At 50.3% G+C, this 18,201-nt stretch overlaps 1 pseudogene; it reads left to right on the top strand.

The window, feature by feature from the left end:
- The first annotated feature begins 2,180 nt into the window (after positions 1 to 2,180).
- LOC138690415 (olfactory receptor 14C36-like) lies at positions 2,181 to 7,270 on the top strand (annotated as a pseudogene).
- Positions 7,271 to 18,201: the final 10,931 nt, after the last annotated feature.

Raw genomic sequence — 18,201 nt, 5'->3', positions numbered from 1 at the left:
CGTCACATACTCTGGAGGGGATGAAAAGGGAACGTGGTTCGATGATCTCGGCACTCCTTTAGGAAGACACTGTAACAGATAGGTAAGATTTGGTCATCCAGACCCAAGGTATTTCAATGACACTGGTCACTCTGCTGCCCTGTATCAGGGGAGAAAACTCGACAGCAGAAACCTCAGCGTGTGACTCTCTGTGTGCCAAGAGTGAGGAGGGGCATGGACAGTCCTGGGCAGGGAGGGTTTTGAGGGGGGCACTGGGCTTTTGGCAAGACAGAAGATGATCTTTTTTAAGGGATTGGCCTTTCTGCTTCATAAAACAAAGGGTTTTCTCAGCGTCAGAGCCACCTGCACAGTGCCTTTGCCTACCTGTAATCACAGCTTCCCATTATCTGCTCTAACGAGTCCCTAGGGAGGCTGCATCAGGAATGGCCCTCAGTGGGACCCATTAATGCTTTGGGTTTTCCTTCTGACTTTGACTTCTTGAGAGATTTCTTCTATCTCCTCTCAGGATCTCAAGTACATGGACTCAGAGGACCAAATACATGACACGGCTCATTAAAATTAACAAAGCCCTCAGGAGCCATGTCTCTTCCGTCATCTTCATCAAGTCTTTGAGACTTGTACTGCTAATTAAAGAGGTTTCAGGAGTGGAGTGAAAGGGAAAGATTTCAATGACCACTTTGAAGATGTGATAGCAGCCTTCCCCAGTTGATCCTCGTCCAGGGTCTCCTAAGGAGGTCTCGACCAGTAAGAAAAGCAGTCCCTTGAGGTCCGACACTGTAGGGACAACCGTGCTCCTCACCTCCCCAGCCTTGCCATTTCTCTCACTGGCCACCTGGGTCTTACCTCACTTTTCCTGACATCAGACTTCTCCACTGAAGTCTGCAACTGGAGGTGACAGCTCCTTTGTGCCAACTTCCCCCTGCTTTCCTTAGAGAACTGGCTGCACACAGTTCTGATAATTATAACAAACTCCAAAAAAACCCAAAGTAAAACAGGATATATGACAAAACACACTTCTCAACTGGATGGTAAGTGCAAGCTGCCTCTGATGAGGTTCATCTTCCTTAGGGGATAACCATACAAGAGTTATTTTAGATGAACAGACAGGACATGATAAATATAAACATAATTAAAGACGCAATTAAGCAGACTACTGAAAGGCAGGAAAGTTTTTTCCCTCTCCAAAGCTCAGAGCAGCAACTGGATGGGTGAGAGGCATATGAATGGTCACAAAGTAAGAGGAAGGGAAACCTCGAGAATAATGGAAAGGGCATATGTCCAGTTAGTCTGCTGGAAAGGTGACTTCGGACATGGTCAATTTAGACAGGACAGGTGGAAATACCAGACAGATTACTCAGATTAAATGTACAGTATAAGACACAGAATACTGCCAAGGCAAGTACAAGGGATGATCAACGTATCTTCCCCCATGATTAATGCATATCCTGTAAATTCACATTTTTGGCATGATAGAAATCCCACTGACACTTTATGGAAACTTTTGAACATTTCAGCTGATGAAAAGGTGCTCCTTTTTTAAAGATTAAAAAGGTTTCCTAGGTTTTCAGGCAGAGTTCCTCTGTCTGACCATAAGCCCCCAGTGCCACCTCTAGAGCTTTACCTGAGGTACGTGCCTGGGACTGCCAGCTGTCAGAGAGGACCTGCAGGAGACCAGAGCCCTTCAGGTGCTGCAGATGGAGCCTGAGCAGAGGGTCCCAGGGCATCTAAACTGGCATCAGGCATCTGTGTCCCTATGACTGCATCCCACCCCAGTACAGGAAATCCCCCCAAAGACGAGTATATTAGTACAAACCAAAACACAACCAGGAGGACAAGAACATCTGTGACATCCCTGCCCTGAATGGGAATTGCTTCTCTGCAGGTGGCGTGTGGTCCCTGCCAGCCCTGGCATCTCATGTAGCTCTGTGGGCCTGCATGTGAACATTCCATAGAGTACCTGCCCTGGATTCTGTAAGGCAAGGTGCGGCTGAACATGAGACAGCTGCCAATGTAATCAGTGGAGAGGTAGGAAATACAGCTGATGGAGAAGAGAGAGACTGAGCTCTCCCTATGGCCCAGGGGACAGTTGTTCAGCTGAATCACTCTGTGAGCTGCCCTGAACACCATGAGTTCAGCTGCCCTTAATTTGGGCATCAGCTGTTACTTCAGATGGCCAAAGGAACTTCCCAACAGCCTCCAAGAGGATGCCCCCAGATGTTGTCCTGTCTCTATGAACTGCTCCATTGGCATTTGCAGTTAGGACCACCTCTGGCACCTCAGATGTCACCAGGTATTTGCGTCTCCCTCCCAGCCTCCCTCTCCATTGATTAGCATGGGAGCAGAGACAAGGAGCTCACATGCCACTGCCTATTTTGTGCACACCTGAAGTGAGGCAAGAGGAGAGGAATCCCAGCTCCTGTGGGTTTGTGGCAGTCGTCACAGAAGGGAGCGGAGTCCCCTTCCAGCACCAGGACGGCACACCCTGAAGGAGATGCCTCGATTGACTCAGCTGTATCTGTTCCCGCAGAGGGGCAAAGGGGATCCCTCCCTGTCCCTGTCCAGGTGTCCTGTCTCATGGTGGAACAAAGGAAGGTGATTCTCATGGCCAACTCTTTTTCTGATAGAGGAAAGGACAGTGCTGGCAATAAGTGTCTCTCCCCAGCTGAGGGAGAGAACAGCAGTGATTTGTTCCATCTCTTTCACAGCAGCTTCCCCTGGAGCCCCAGGGACCCCAGGAGGGAGCCCAGAGAGGGCAGAGAAAGTGCTGCCTTGGGCTGGTCCTGTGCTGCTGAGCTGTGCCGGGCTCCTGGGGCGGAGGGAGCTCATGGTAAGTGGGCAGTGGTGCAGAGAGACAGCTCTGCCCAGGAGCGGCTCCTCTGCAAAGCGCAGCAGGGCTGAGGGCACTGCCTGCAAGGTGCCAAGAGGAGAGGAGTGAGGCAGAGAGAGGTTAAAGAGTCTGGGGTGGGAGGATGCTAGGAGCTCACTGACGGCAAAATCTTCACAGCCCTCTACATGGTAAGTCTCTGAGCTGCAGCACAATGATAGTGAGTATCCTGGAGGGATCTCCGAAGGCTGGTTCATCCCACTGCCTGCAGGATCTTTCAGGAGGACTCTGCAGTTTCCCTAGTAGAAAGGAGAAGGATGTGCTCCAGAGCAGGGCTTCCCTGCTGCACTCTCAGTAGGACAGGGCATGGCAGCTGCCTCCTCCTGGGGATGATTGCAGGGGTGAGAAGCCAGGTGTGCAGTGAGGGGTGCCCAGGGCTGTCCTTCCGAGCAGGGTCCCTGCGCTCCTGGGGGCTGTGTGCCGGGACAGGGACTCTGCTGCCTGCCAGGGTCAGCACTCAGCCTGCCCGGGGAGCTCCTCACAGCGCTGCAAAGAGAATCTGTGGGTGGAAGCAGCAACCCCAGGCAGGGCAGGGTCCTCCTGCTGTCAGGAGGGTGCTGCGTGGGTCAGGACTGCTCAGAGCTCCAGGTCGCTCCCAGGATATCTCTGGAGCTGATTTTTCAAGAGGAAGGTCAAGACAGGGGCTAGCTGAAAAGGAAGGCACTTTCCAGTCTCTGCTGTTTCCTGCCCTGGTGGGTTGAGGACACAGTGGGTTGGTAATCGAGTTTGTACAGTGTTTGACGGAGACTCCTAGAGCATTACCCCGAAAGAGATCAGATGGTTTGCGAGGCACCTCACAAATTCCCTTCCCACATTTCTGCCTACAGACAGCACCAAAATCACCTTTGTGGTTTCTTCAGGGATGATTTGACCTGCTCGTCAGGACCTGCTAATAGATAACTTCCCTTGGCCAGTGGCCATCTGATCAGTCCCGGTTTCTATTTACCTAGTTATGTATTACCCATTACTTTCTCCTCCTAAGCCGACAGCAGAGGCAACTGTTCCCAGTGGCACCCTCAGTGGTCACCAATCAGAGCTCAAGGGACCTGCCAAAGGTCTTCCTGAAAAGGAGAGAGGTAGTCTGAGGGGTTTCTAAAAAAATGAAGTAGGTGTTGCTCACAGAAGGTGACTAAATTCCCACTTTTTTACCTCCTTAAACAGATCCCTGTGCCCAGAGGGACCAAATGTCCAACAGCAGCTCCATCACTCAGTTCCTCCTCCTGGCATTCGCAGACACACAGGAGCTGCAGCTCTTGCACTTTGGGCTCTTCCTGGGCATCTACCTGGCTGCCCTCATGGGCAACGGCCTCATCATCACCACCATAGCCTGCGACCACCACCTCCACACCCCCATGTACTTCTTCCTTCTCAACCTCTCCCTCCTCGACCTTGGCTGCATTTCCACCACTCTCCCCAAAGTCATGGCCAACTCTCTCTGGGACACCAGGGCCATCTCCTACTTGGGATGTGCTGCCCAGGTCTTTCTGCTTGTCTTTTTCATTTCAGCAGAGTATTTTCTTCTCACCATCGTGGCCTATGACCGCTACATTGCCATCTGCAAACCCCTGCACTACGGGACCCTCCTGGGCAGCAGAGCTTGTGTCTACATGGCAGCAGCTGCCTGGGGAAGTGCTTGTTTCTATGCTTTGCTGCACACTGCCAATACATTTTCAATCCCTCTCTGCCAAGGTCATGCTGTAGACCAGTTCTTCTGTGAAATCCCCCAGATCCTCAAGCTCGCCTGCTCAGATGCCTACCTCAGGGAATTTCAACTTCTCATGTTTAGTGCTTTTGTCTTTTGGGGCTGTTTTGTCTTCATCGTGCTGTCCTATGTGCAGATCTTCAGGGCAGTGCTGAGGATCCCCTCTGAGCAGGGACGGCACAAAGCCTTTTCTACCTGCCTCCCTCACCTGGCCGTGGTCTCCCTGTTCCTCAGCACTGCCATATTTACCTGCCTGAAACCCCCCCTCCATCTCCTCCCCATCCCTGAATCTGTTGGTGGCAGTGCTGTACTCAGTTCTGCCGCCAGCGGTGAACCCCCTCATCTACAGCGTGAGGAACCAGGAGCTCAAGGATGCAGTGTGGAAATGGGTGATGGAATTTTTCCAGAAGCTGTAGTGTCCATCTTCCTCAGCATATGACTCATAATGTAACTTATTACAGGCCCAGCCTTTCTTTATTAGTTTTAGTTGTTGTCATTGTTATTGGGCGAGTTTTTTTCTTCTCTCGCTTTTTGTTCTTGGGATAATGTTGTCCACAAAGACATGTGGACACCCCACTTTTACTTCATCATCTACCTCCCTCGTGTGACCCAGCGACTGTGAGAACAAGGAGCTATACTCCTTCTTTAATTAAACAAAATAAATGTACTTGCAGTGACTCTAGTGACTCTCTAACTAGAGAAGAGGTTATAGCAGCATTCTCCAAGTGATAATGATCCCGAGTGTCTCCTCAGGAGGTCTGGACAGGTAGAAGAAGCAGTCCCTTGAGGTCTGACTGTGTATGGACAACCTTGCTCCTCACCTCCCCAACGCCACCATTTTTCTCATCAGCCCTCTGGGACTTACCTCACTTTTCCTTGCGTCAGAACTCTCCACTGAAGTCTGCAGCTGGATGTTACAGCTCCTTTGCACCATCTTCCACCTGTGCTCCTTAGAGAACTCGCTGCCCACAGGCACAGAAGGATTTTTCCTCTTTGCAAGCAAAGAACAGTAAAGCATGGTCAAGTTTCATAAACAATAAAACACACTCCGCAAGCATATGCTAAGTACAGCCGGCTCCTAAAGAGGTTGCCTTTCTACAAGGGACAATCTTATGAGAAATATTTTAGGTCGGTAGATACAAAAAGACAGATATAAACATAATTAAAGAGTTGTCTAAGGAGGCAATTAGACTGTTGAAGGACAGGTAAGCTTTTAGTGTCTGAAGCTCAAAACAGCAGCATAGGTGAGAGGTATCTAAATGAACAAAGATTAAAGGGAGGGGAAACCTGGAGAAGAGTGGAAAGAGCCTTTGCCCAGACCATCTGCTGAAAAGATGATGTTAGAAATGGTCATTCTGTCCTGGACAGGGGAAAATATATGAAAGATTAGAGAAATTAAGCATGTGGTATAATAGGCAGAATGGTGGTAGTGAAGTTACAGGGGAAAATGGGTTTTTCTTTGGAATATCCCTTTTGAAAGGTCATTGGATTGGCAGAGGTCACTTGTGAGAGAGGAAAAGCAAATGTCGCACCCATCTTTGAAAAAGGCCAAAAGTGCAACCCAGGGACCCCCAGGCTGTACAAGCTGATGTTGGTGAAGAGTGTGCAATCAGAGTCCTCTTGAGTGACATTTCTGGGCGCCTAAAGGGGAAGAACTGTCAACATGGACTTACCAGGGGTAAATGACGCCTCGCCAAGCTGATAGCCTGCAGTTGTGCCTGAGGAGATAAAAAGTGGATGTCATGTTCCTCAGCTTCAGCAAAACTCTTAGCATGGTCTCCCTCATATTCTTCCACCCAACTTAGGACATTACGGTCTGGAAGAGTAGACAAAGGGATAGGTAAAACACCAGTTGGACGATCAGGCTGAGATGGGATGTACTGGAACGTTGTGGGGCAGCAGAGGGGATTCTCCTGGGCCCTGTGCAGTTTAACACCTTTAGCTGCGACCTGGAGGAGGCAGCTCTCACCATGTTTGTCGATGGCACTGGATTGGGAAATCCATTCCTGTGCCTCGGGACGCCATTCACGGGCAACCTGACAGGCAGAAGGACTGTCCTGTCAGGAACTTAATGAAATAGTAGAAGGACAAAGGCCAGGTCCTGTGCCTAGGACAGACTAACACCTTGCGGTGGCAGGGACTGGGGACTGCCTGGCTGGGGAGCAGCTCTGTGGAAATGGCCCTGCTGGTTCTGGGGGACAGAAGGCAAAACGTGATCCAGCACTGTGACCTGGTGGCAAAGGAAGCCAGCAGTGTCCTCGACTGTATAAAAGAGGAGCCTCGCCAAAAGAGTGAGGGAAATGATGGTCTCCCCCTGCTCATCACTCATTACACCACCTGTACGCTACTGCGTCCGTTTCTGGGCCCCCTGTTCAAGTGTACTGAGTCTGGCTGGGATGGGGTTAACTTCCTTTGCAGCAGCCCCGTAGGGTGCTATGTTTTGCATGTCTGCCTAAAACAGTATTGACAACACACCAGTGTTTTGGCTATTGCTGAACAGTGTTTGCACAGCGTCTAGGCCTTCTCTACTTCTCACTCTGCTCCCTCCCAGTGAGTAGGCTGGGGGTGGGCAAGAAGCTCTCGGGGGGACACAGCCAGGACAGCTGACCCCGACTGACCAAAGGCATATTCCCTAACATATGATGTCATGCTCAGCAATAAAACCAGGGGCAGAGGAAAAAGGAGGTGGATTTTTTTGTCATTCAAGGTGCCTGTTGCAGGGAGAGCGGCTGGGTGTCAGTCTGCTTGTGGGAGGTGTTGAGTGATTGTCTTTGCATTGCTTGTTGGTTTTGGTTTATGGAGGGTTTTTTACCTCTTTCCTTTGCCTATTGAACTGTTTTTATCTCAGCCCACAAGCTGCACAAGACCTCCATGTGCATGGGAAGGGACCTGACTGCCTGAGGAGTGCCCTGAGGGGAAGGGCCTGGGAACCATGACAATGCCATATGAGCCAGTGGGCTTCACGTTTCAAAAGGAAAGTGGAGAAACTGGAGAGGGTCCCAAGGAGGTCTGTCAAAATGGAGCTAGGAGCCTAAAGCATGAGGTGTGAGGAGATTCTGAGGAAACCGGGCCTCTCTAGCCTGCTAAAGGAGACATGGGGCAACCTAATAAGAGCCTAAACCTACCTGGAAAGATCACAGAGCCAAGCTGTCTTCCGCAGTGGATTATGATTATGACAGAGGCAACAGCCACAAACTGCCTCTTGGGAGGTTTAGGCTGAGCCTTAGGAAAAATAAAATGGACTAGGAGGAGTGTTGCTGTGGTCTCCACCTTTGGAGCTCTTCAGGTTTCAGCTCCACAAAATCACAGCCAGCCTGGAGCAGTCTCTTCCCCAGCAAGCCTTCCATGAGCCTTTGCCTTGCCACCCTCCGTACAAGTAGAGATTAAGCTGGAAGTGAGGGTCTCTACATGATATGCTCATAGGACAATTCAGGGTGGAAGGGAGCTCAGGAGGTCTCAAGTCCAGCCGCCAGCTCAAAGCAGGGCCAGCTCTGAGGTCACACCAGCTTGCTCAGTAAATGTCAGCATCCACAGAGAGAATTTACACACAAACCATGCACCTAAACTGCCATTACCAAAATGGAGAGAAAGCATTTGACCAGCTCCGTGAACACAGCTATCGGTGGGCCGTGCCTCCTGAAATTCCTGGGAACATCCACCTTCTTGTGCAGAGGAGTGCCATTCTTCTGCAAGTTTCCCGGCATATCTCCAGAGCATGGGGTGCTGTAGGCTGCAAACAGAATTGAAAGAAAGCCTCTGGCTTGGGTACTATCAACTTAATTGCTAAAAGAGAGGGAGGTGAAGGGAGCTCAGCACTTCCAGGTTCCTGCTGAGGTTTTAAGGCCTCTGAGAAAGGAGCTGAAGGTAATAGTTTTGAACTAGCATAGCCTTTAGATCATTTCCTATGTGATGGCTCTGCTCCCCCTTTTCAAACACTGGCACCCAGAAACCTCACCTGCTCTTCCTTCCTCTCCTCCCAAACCCTGATGGGAAGAAAGGAAGCAGCAAGGCCCTAGCCCTCCGTGAATCAGCAGGGGTCTGGCACTTGGAGGGCCACGGTGTCATTCCATGGTACCCTCCACAAAGAATCAAGCTGGGAAGTGAGTCTGCATGTCTGAATCAACAAGGTCCATGGACAGGCATAAATTACATAAATTACATGGGGGATGTTTTCATTAGTTGGTCCTCTGGGCAGTTGGGTTTCCTGGGTGTCTTGGCTCGAGCCTGCTGCATTCACATTTCCAGCAAGGGGCAAAGCTCCAGTTCAGGGATTAAAATCTCTTGCCCATCCTGCCTGGAGAGCCAGGACAGTTGCGTCATGCAATGGACCATGTCAGAGCGAAGATGGAGGTATTGTGAACTGAAATGCTTTGGGCTCAAATGGAAGGTCAAATCCTGAGCTGACAGGACAACATTGGCCTCAGTTAGACATAAATTACTTGACATGACTGTGAGTTCAGACCCAGTCGCTAGAGTTCCTCACACCCCTCAACGAGGAGGATAGAGAGCTGGGGAGAGGGGAACGCTCTTTGGTTTGCCAAATCCAAGGAAAGTGCTCAAACCATCCCTCCCTTGGCCTCTGGTGTCCCATTTCCTGAGAACCACATCTGCTGGGGCTTTGGTCAATAATCTTTAAATAATTCTTCAGATGTTTTTATGATTTCCCCAAGAGTATCATGATCTACCAAAAATAATCAGTATGTGCCATACAAGGCATGATACCCAATCCTCAATGACCTATTCAAAGCGGCTCAGATGAAAGGGGGGTCTTGCAAAAGTCACCTTTTGTGTCCCCAAGGCGACAGAGGCTGGATCCCCTTCTCAGGACAGACTCCTTACCAGGAAGGCACAGCCTTGGGTGTTGCTTAACTGGTTCTTTCTGCCAATTCATTCGGTGTCTGTTTTGATGCCATTGGTGATTTGCTGTGACTACTCTTTCTGCACAGAAGATCTTAAAAAGACAATGATCTCATGAAAGATGGTCCAAAAGGCCCTCTTATGGCCAAGAAAGCTCACCATGAGCTCTGGAGAGATCCAGGAAGATTCTAAGAAGCACCAAGAACCAAGGAACTCAAGCACTCTTCTGAAGAGCTAGAAGGCAAGGATGAAGAGCGGAATATACCCCCCTTAATCCAGGAGGAACTAGTTAGTGACCTACTATGCCATCTGGACACTCACAAATCGATGGGACCAGATGGCCTCCATCCAAGAGTACTGAGGGAAGTGGCGGAGGTGCTTGCCAAGCCACTCTCCGTCATCCATCAGCAATCCTGGTCAACAGGGGAGGTCCCAGAGGACTGGAGGCTTGCCAGTGTGATGCCCATTTACAAGAAAGGTTGGAGGGACGATCCGGGGAAGTACAGGCCTGTCAGCCTGACCTTGCTACTGGGGAAGATTATGGAACGGTTTGTCTTGAGAGCACTCACATGGCAAGTCCAGGACAAGCAGGGGATCAGGCCCAGCCTGATCCAGCCTGATGGGTTTACGAAAGGCAGGTCCTGCTTGACCAACCCGATCTCCTTCTATGACCAGGTGACCCACCTAGTGCATGAGGGAAAGGCTGTGGATGTTATCTACCTCGACTTCAGCAAGGCCTTTGACACTGTCTCTCATGGCATACTCCTTGAGAAGCTGGCGTCTCATGGCTTGGACGAGTGTGCTCTTCGCTGGGTGAAAAACTGGCTGGATGGACGAGCCCAGAGGGCTGTGGTGAATGGGGTGAAATCCAGTTGGTGGTGGGTCACAAGCGGTGTTCCCCAGGGCTCGGTGTTGAGCTCGGTTCTGTTTAATATCTTTATCAATGATCTGGACGAGGGGATTGAGTGCACCCTCAGCAAGTTTGCAGATGACACCAAGTTGGGAGGCAGGGTCGATCTGCTCGAGGGTAGGAAGGCTCTACAGAGGGATGTGGGCAGGCTGGATCGATGGGCTGAGCCCAATTGTATGAAGTTCAACAAGGCCGAGGGCCAGGTCCTGCACTTCGGTCACAGCAATCCCATGCAGCGCTACAGGCTTGGGGAAGAGTGGCTGGAAAACTGCGCGGCAGAGAAAGACCTGGGCGTGCTGGTCGACAGCCGGCTGAGTATGAGCCAGCAGTGTGCCCAGGTGGCCAAGAAGGCCAACGGCATCCTGGCCTGTATCAGCAATAGTGTGGCCAGCAGGAGCAGGGAGGTGATTGTTCCCCTGTATTCGGCACTGGTGAGGCTGCACCTCGAGTCCTGTGTTCAGTTTTGGGCCCCTCACTACGGGAACGACACTGAGTTGCTGGAGCGTGTCCAGAGAAGGGCAACCAAGTTGGTGAGGGGCCTGGAGCACAAGTCTTATGAGGAGCAGCTGAGGGAACTGGGGCTGTTTAGTCTGGAGAAAAGGAGGCTGAGGGGAGACCTTATCGCTCTCTACAACTACCTGAAGGGGGGTTGTAGTGAGGTGGGTGCTGGTGTCTTCTGTCAGGTGGCTGGGGATAGGATGAGAGGAAATGGCCTCAAGTTGTGGCAAGGGAGATTTAGGTTGGATATTAGGAAAAACTTCCTTACGGAGAGGGTTGTCAGACATTGGAATAGGCTGCCCTGGGAAGTGGTTGAGTCGCCATCACCGGAGGTATTCAAAAAGTGCGGAGACAAGGTACTGCAGAACATGGTTTAGTGGGCATGGATGATGGTTGGACTCAATGATCTTGAAGGTCTTTTCCAACCTAAATGATTCTATGATTCTATGATTCTAAGAGCTACCCTGAGCAGCAGTGGTTGGCCATGTGTGTGGTTGGCCGTGTGTAGGGTTGGGAGAGAGTGTCAAGGGATTTCAGTGAGCAACAAAGGGAAGGTGGATGGCTTTAGCAAATCCTTAAACCATATCTGAGGCCAGAAATGGAAAGGAGTGGTTGTCTGTGGGTTGAGGAGGAGAAGCAGGAGGTTTGTCCTGGGAAGATGGCAGGAAGGAAGACCCTTCTTGTGCAAATCAGGGACGAAAGAGACATTTCCATGTTGTGTGCACGCCTCGGTAGGGGGTGAATGCCCGCTGCTGAGGGTGGCTGTGCTCAGTCATGCCCCATGAGCTGATCTTGCTCTCTTTTCCTCCTTCCCTGAGCACAGAGAGTCATCAGTAAAGCTTGGGACATCATGGGGTCAGGGTGTGGTCGGAAAGAGGGGTGGTGGTTAAAATCTTCAGGGAAAACAGGCACAGGCATAGGACAGTGTAGGACAGCCTGTGGTCGGGATGGCCAAGGGCTTTGGTGGGGCTGGGACCCTCAGCAGAACTGAGGTCCATGTCCTCTGAGCAACGGCAGCTGTCTCTTCCACTGAGGCCCATGAGGGGACACCAGTTCCTTAAAGCCCCGGCCTTTTGTTGCCTCCTCACCCTTGGTAGAGCCTGGGAGGTGTCCTACCACTGACCCGCACTCGGCATCGCAAACCCTCACATCTCACTGCCCTCAGGAAGAGCCCTGAGACACCCGTGATGAAAGGCCCCTGTTCCTAGGGGATGGGGGTCAGGCCTTGGCTGTCCTGCTTGATAAAACACACCAAGGGCTTTCCCAGCCACCGCCACCTTCATTTTTCTACCTGGATCCAGTGCTTCTGGGCTCTCCTTCACCCGCCCACAGGGATGGTCACCTCGTCTGCTCATCCCCTCCACGGTCTCTCCACTGGTGGTCCTCAATGGGGCTCGCAAACACCCTCGGAAACTTGGAGGCTTGCTGCTGACTTTTGGGTTTCAGCAGCCTTGTTCCATCTTCTGTCGAGAGCTGCAGTTCGGGAACTCGGCACCAGAGGGCTCATTAACATGCAAAACTCCCTCACGAGCCACGTCTCTCTGCGTAATTTTCCTTAGTTCCGCAATTCTTCTGGGGTTCATCAGAGAGATTTCAGGAGTGTAGTCAAAGCAAAAAGGTTTCTATAATAAGTAACAGTAAGAAAGCATTTCTTCTTTTTCCACTTTTCCTTATTTTTCTGCTTCCAGATTCAGTGATACCAGCAATCTGTGATTGCTATTGATCCTGAGCATCTCCTAGTTGACTATGAACATAGAGGGAAGTCAAGACCCTTTGCAGAGGCCACTCTATGGGCAAGCTTTGTCCTACCCCCCCAACCCCAGCATTTCTCTCATCAGCCACCCGGGATTTACAGCAGCCTTGCGTGGGGACAGAATTTTTAGGAGGGCCTCTTGTGATAGGACGAGGGGGAATGGTTTTAAACTAGAAGAGGGTAGATTTAGAGCGGATATACAAGAAATTTTTTATGACGAGGGTGATGAAACACCAGAACAGGTTGCCCAGAGAGGTGGTCGATGCCCCATCCTTGGAAACATTCAAGGTCAGGTTGGATGGGGATCTGAGCAACCTGATGTAGTTGTAGATGTCCCTGCTTATTGCAGGGGGATTGGACTCGATGACCTTGAAAGGTCCCTTCCAACCCAAACCATTCAACGATTCTATGAAATCAGAGCTTTCTCCACTCACATCCACAGCTGCATGTCTTAACCCCTTGGCACCAGTTCCCACCTGCTTTTCTTGGAGAAGGAGCTGCACCCAGACACAGGAGGATGCTTCTTAATTGCCAACAAGCAAAACCAAATGGGAATAGTTCAACAAAATACATGCCTCAGGTGTATATTAAGTCCATGTTACCTCCACTGAAGTCCACTTCCCACAGTGGATGACCATGCACCAATGGAATACACATTACTGGGTCAAGCACAGATGCCAAGACCCACCCAGACACCTCCTTGCTTGGACTCTCTTTGTCCACATTCACTCTTCATACACAAAAAAAGTCACACGCTGAAGCAGCGAACTCCCTCGATTCACAGAGAGAAGCAAAAGTGAATGAAATGCTCTCTTTTGGATAGCCAAAACTGCACTAAATCCCACCCACTAGTGATTACAGGAGCACCCTCAAGTAGACTCTGCATCACCTAGACCCACTGTGGTGGGTTGACCCTGGCGGGTGCCCACCAAAGCCGCTCTATCACTCCACAGCTCAGCTGGACAGGGGAGGGAAAATACAATGAAAGGCTCGTGGGTCAAGATAAGGACAGGGAGAGATCACTCAGCTAATTACCATCACGGGCAAAATAGACTCGACTTGGGGAAATTTGATTTCTTACGAATCAAATCAGAGTAGGATAATGAGAAATAAGAACAAATCTTGAATCACCTTCGCCCCACCCTCCCTTCTTCCCGGGCACAGCTTCACTCCCAAATTCTCTAACTACACCCCTACAGCAGCGCAGGGGGATGGGGAATGGGGGTTGGAGTCAGTTCACCACACGTTGTCTCTGCCGTTCCGTCCTCCTCAGGGGCAGGACTTCTCACACTCTTCCCCTGCTCCAGCGTGGGGTCTCTCCCACAGGAGACAGTTCTCCATGAACTTCCTTGTCCTGGTTTCAGCTGGGATAGAGTTGTATTGGGTTCGTGTGGCAAGGTTTTGGTAGCAGGAGGGTTACAGGGGTGGCTTCTGGAGAAGCTGCTGGAAGCTTCCCCTGTGTCCGACACAGCCAATACCAGCCGGCTCTAAGACGGACCCGCCGCTGGCCAAGGCCAAACCCATCAGCGATAGTGGTAGCACCTCGGGGATAACATATTTAAGAAGGAAAATGAGTTGCAGGGCACACAGAAATGGCAGCTGGAGAGCAGAGTGAGACCATGTAAGAGAAACAACCCTGCAGACCCCCAAGGTCAGCGAAGAAGGAGGGGGAGGAGATGCTCCAGGTGCCGGAGCAGAGATTCCCCTGCAGCCCGTGGGGAAGACCATGGTGAGGCAGGCTGTCCCCCTGCAGCCCATGGAGGTCTACGGTGGAGCAGATATCCACCTGCGGCCCATGGAGGACCCCATGCCGGAACAGGTGGATGCCCGAAGGAGGCTGTGACCCCGTGGGAAGCCCCCACTGGAGCAGGTTCCTGGCAGGACCTGTGGATCCGTGGAGAGAGGAGCCACGGAGCAGGTTTTCTGGCAGGACTTGTGGCCCCGCGGGGGACCCACGCTGGAGCAGTCTGCTCCTGAAGGACTGCACGCTGTGGAAGGGACCCATGCCGGAGCAGTTTGTGAAGAACGGCAGCCCATGGGAAGGACCCCGTTGGAGAAGTTTGTAGAGGACTGTCTCCTGTGGGAGGGACTCCTCGCTGGAGCAGGGGAAGAGTGTGATGAGTGCTGCCCCTGAAGAGGATGAAGCGGCAGAGATAACGTGTGATCAACTGACCGTAAACCCCATTCCCCATCCCCCTGCACCGCTGGGTGAGGTAGGTAGAGAATCCGGGAGTGAAGTTGTGCCCGGGAAGAAGGGAGGTGCGGAGGGAAGGTGTTTTGACATTTGGTTTTATTTCTCATTACCCTACTCTGGTTGATTGGAAACAAATTGAGTTAATTTTCCCCAAGTTGAGTCTGTTTTGCCCATGACGGTAATTAGTGAATGATCTCTCCTGTCCTTATCTCAACCCAGGAGCCCTTTGTTATAATTTTCTCTCCCCTGTCCAGCTGAGGAAGGGGAGTGATAGAACGGCTTTGGTGGGCACCTGGCATCCAGCCAGGGTCAACCCACCAAAAGAGTTAATTGTCTTCCTAGTAGCTGGTACAGTGCTATGGTTTTGAGTTAGGCGTGAGAAGAATGTTGATAACACTGCTGTTTTCAGTTGTTGCTAAGTAATGTTTAGTCTCAAGTCAAGGATTTTTCAGCTTCTGATGCCCAGAAGGGCCCCTCGAAGAAGAATCGAAAAATAAAATTAAATATTTCGGTGAATGGAACCACAGAATAAATTATATTTAGCATGGCAATTACAGTTTCTCCCAGACTATATGTATTACTATGAACAACCCATATTTGCGTGGTCAACAACCCTGCTTCATAAACATCCCTGTAATTAATTTGAAAGAACAAAACCCAGGGGTAAATAAATGTAGTGTTATTTTTGCTCCCTTGAACAGAGTGTTTGGCTCCTGAGCTATATACAGAGAGTTGACTCACCACACCTGATGAAGCAGGAATCTCCAGCGAGGGATGAAGATACTGGCTGCCTTCCAACCCAGAGCTTTCTAATGCAGTGTGCACAGCAGTGCTTTATGAACACAAGTTTGGGATCTTCCTAAATTCCTGTTTGGGCTCAGTAAGACGGAGGGGAGCCAGAATTCTCTGTGGCTCCCTTTACAAGAGGGTCTCCATCTTTGCTCACAATACGCTCAAGCAGCAGAGACTGATCAACAGCTTTGTTCCAGAAATCGAGGAAGATTCGCACTCCTAAAGCTGGAGAGAAGGGGTATGACAACTTCCCTCAACTGAGTGTTTCGTCCACTTTTATTTGAGGGGCTTTAAGCAACTCATTAAGCAATAGCTCATTCTTAGGCCCTGGAAGCACGCTCATTGTGCTTCTTCACTGCATTGAACAAGCTTTGATTACAAGAATACCTTTATTAAATTTGGGGACATGCAATAATACATTCATAGCAACACAGTAAAGAGTCAAAACCCCAACCACGCACCTCTCTTACAGGCAAAGCTTCCACCTGGTTTATTTTATTTTTTGGTAAATTATAAATGTATTGAACAAAACCTACGCTGGGTTGCTTTACAGACTGTACCAACAGCTGTTATCCTACATAGTGGAAAAGGTACAGTCGTGGCAAAGACCTGCAAAAACACTCAAAATGAGTGGGGAAAATTAACCTATGCTACACCATCTAGACAAAACCAGAAGTGAATGTAATGACCACTTACAACTCTTGCCAGAAATACTTAGACTTTTGCTTTTGTATATACTATCCAGAAGCAGGACCAACTTTCAGTTTCCTGACAGTCTAATGCGTGCCTCATTTGGGAGAGCAGAAAAGATGTAACTTAAAATAGCTGTTACTTCTTTAGCTTAGTAATCAGAAATCTCTGTTGCATTGCTCACAACGACAGGTTTACGCCCTTCTGCTCAAGTAGTAGCAAAGGCTGTACATAATAAGATGCAAATTCAATATCAAAGTAGTAAGACAGGAAAGACAGCCTGACAAAAATCGCAACAAAGACACTAAAGCAGTGCTGAAGGCATACAGCCAAGCACTGCTACGTCAAGTGATTCACAAAACCTCAGCTTTTCTTCCTTGTGTGCATGCACTTGGCTACGGCGTTTATGATAACGTTCTGTTCTTGCCAAGGGAGCGCACAGGAAAAATGGAGCGGAACTACAACTGCAGGGACAAAATAAATTACAGCATTTTCTAGCTTCAGTTAATGCTGTAGCAAGTAGGTACTTTGTAGGTTATGGCTAGTCAACACGTCCTATTTTAAGGCCACATGTTCAGTTACTCCAAGTTTGCCAGAAACTTTTCTTTGGTGTAGGATTACCTATAGTGGGCCTCCAGCTGATTTTCAGGAAAAACACAACAGAAACGACTCAGTCCTTGCTAAGAATGATCATGAGGAACACAGGCTGCTTCAATTAGATTCAAAGAATTTTCAAAACTTTCGTTTAGAAAGTCTTAACTTCTCCACATTTCAGAAACAGGGACATGAAATTTAGCACAGAGGCTATGCTGGTGTCACTCTTGGACTTTCTGCTCGTCCTTTGGAAACACGCACGTATCTGGGCACGTCTTGAACCTTGGAAAAGACTGAACTTACCCAGGCTTGCCAGACTTGCTTAGTAGCCAAATTTTGCAGCTTTCTCTCCATTGCACGTCCTGCAGAGAGTGAGCTGGATGGTCCGCGCAGCAGGTGGCTGATTGCCGGGCTGCCACACACTAAAACCAAAACAGGGTAGGTTAGCTCTCCTCTGGTTTCAGGATTCCTGGGATTTTCACTCCATCAGCACAGAATAAAGTACCACCCGGTTCAAATGCAGAGGAAGCAAAGACGGACTGGGGTGAGAAAGGAAGACGGGCAAGAGTCTGAGGTCAGCCAAAACGAGGAGAGATGAGGTGTGAGTAAGAAACAAGACTGGGTGAAGACAGCAGGTGATTCAGACAGGGTCTTCCCAGCAAAGAGGAACTGCCCAAGGACAAGCAGTCCCAGTCTGATTTTCTTGATTTCTAGCCCTTTCCTGAAGGTCAGACAGCCAAAAGCCCAACAGGCTGCATCTTCTGCAACAAGGTAAGCATCAGCCCCCAGGCTACCGTTTTGCCAAGAGCCCCCCCAGAAACTACACAAGGTCCAGCAGCCTGGAGCCCCGAGCCCGCGGGCCACGCTCGGAGCTGGGCACCCCAGGGGTAGATGGTGGCTGAAGAAACCCTCAGGCGCAGGGAAGGGGAGGGAGTCCATGCTGACCAGCATGCTAGGAGGCAGCAGGCAGCGCTCAACAGCCCACCCCTCGCCTCCTTCTCGGAAAACACGCCACTGGACTCTGCTTAGTCCAACCTGGCCCCGCAGCACTCGACGAAAGGCAGAGCAACAGCAGAGCTGGCCAGGAAGCAGGGGGCTGCGGCTGGTCCCTCCAACCCCTCTTATTACTTGCTCTCTCTAGTTTCTACAGGGACATCCATTGCAACAGCAGAAGTGGAGGCGACTTCACACGAACCACTTCTTTGCTTAGACCTAACAAGTAAAACCACAGGAGATGTTAACTCCTGCAATGGAACGTCCTGCTCAAAGTTACTAACCGTACACAATTTCAATGCAGAGCTGCTCCTCTTTAAGGAGATTGATCATG

Source organism: Haliaeetus albicilla, chromosome 22, assembly GCF_947461875.1.
Source record: "Haliaeetus albicilla chromosome 22, bHalAlb1.1, whole genome shotgun sequence".
In the NCBI taxonomy this organism is placed as follows: domain Eukaryota; kingdom Metazoa; phylum Chordata; class Aves; order Accipitriformes; family Accipitridae; genus Haliaeetus; species Haliaeetus albicilla.
This window is presented reverse-complemented; position numbering and strand designations above follow the sequence as displayed.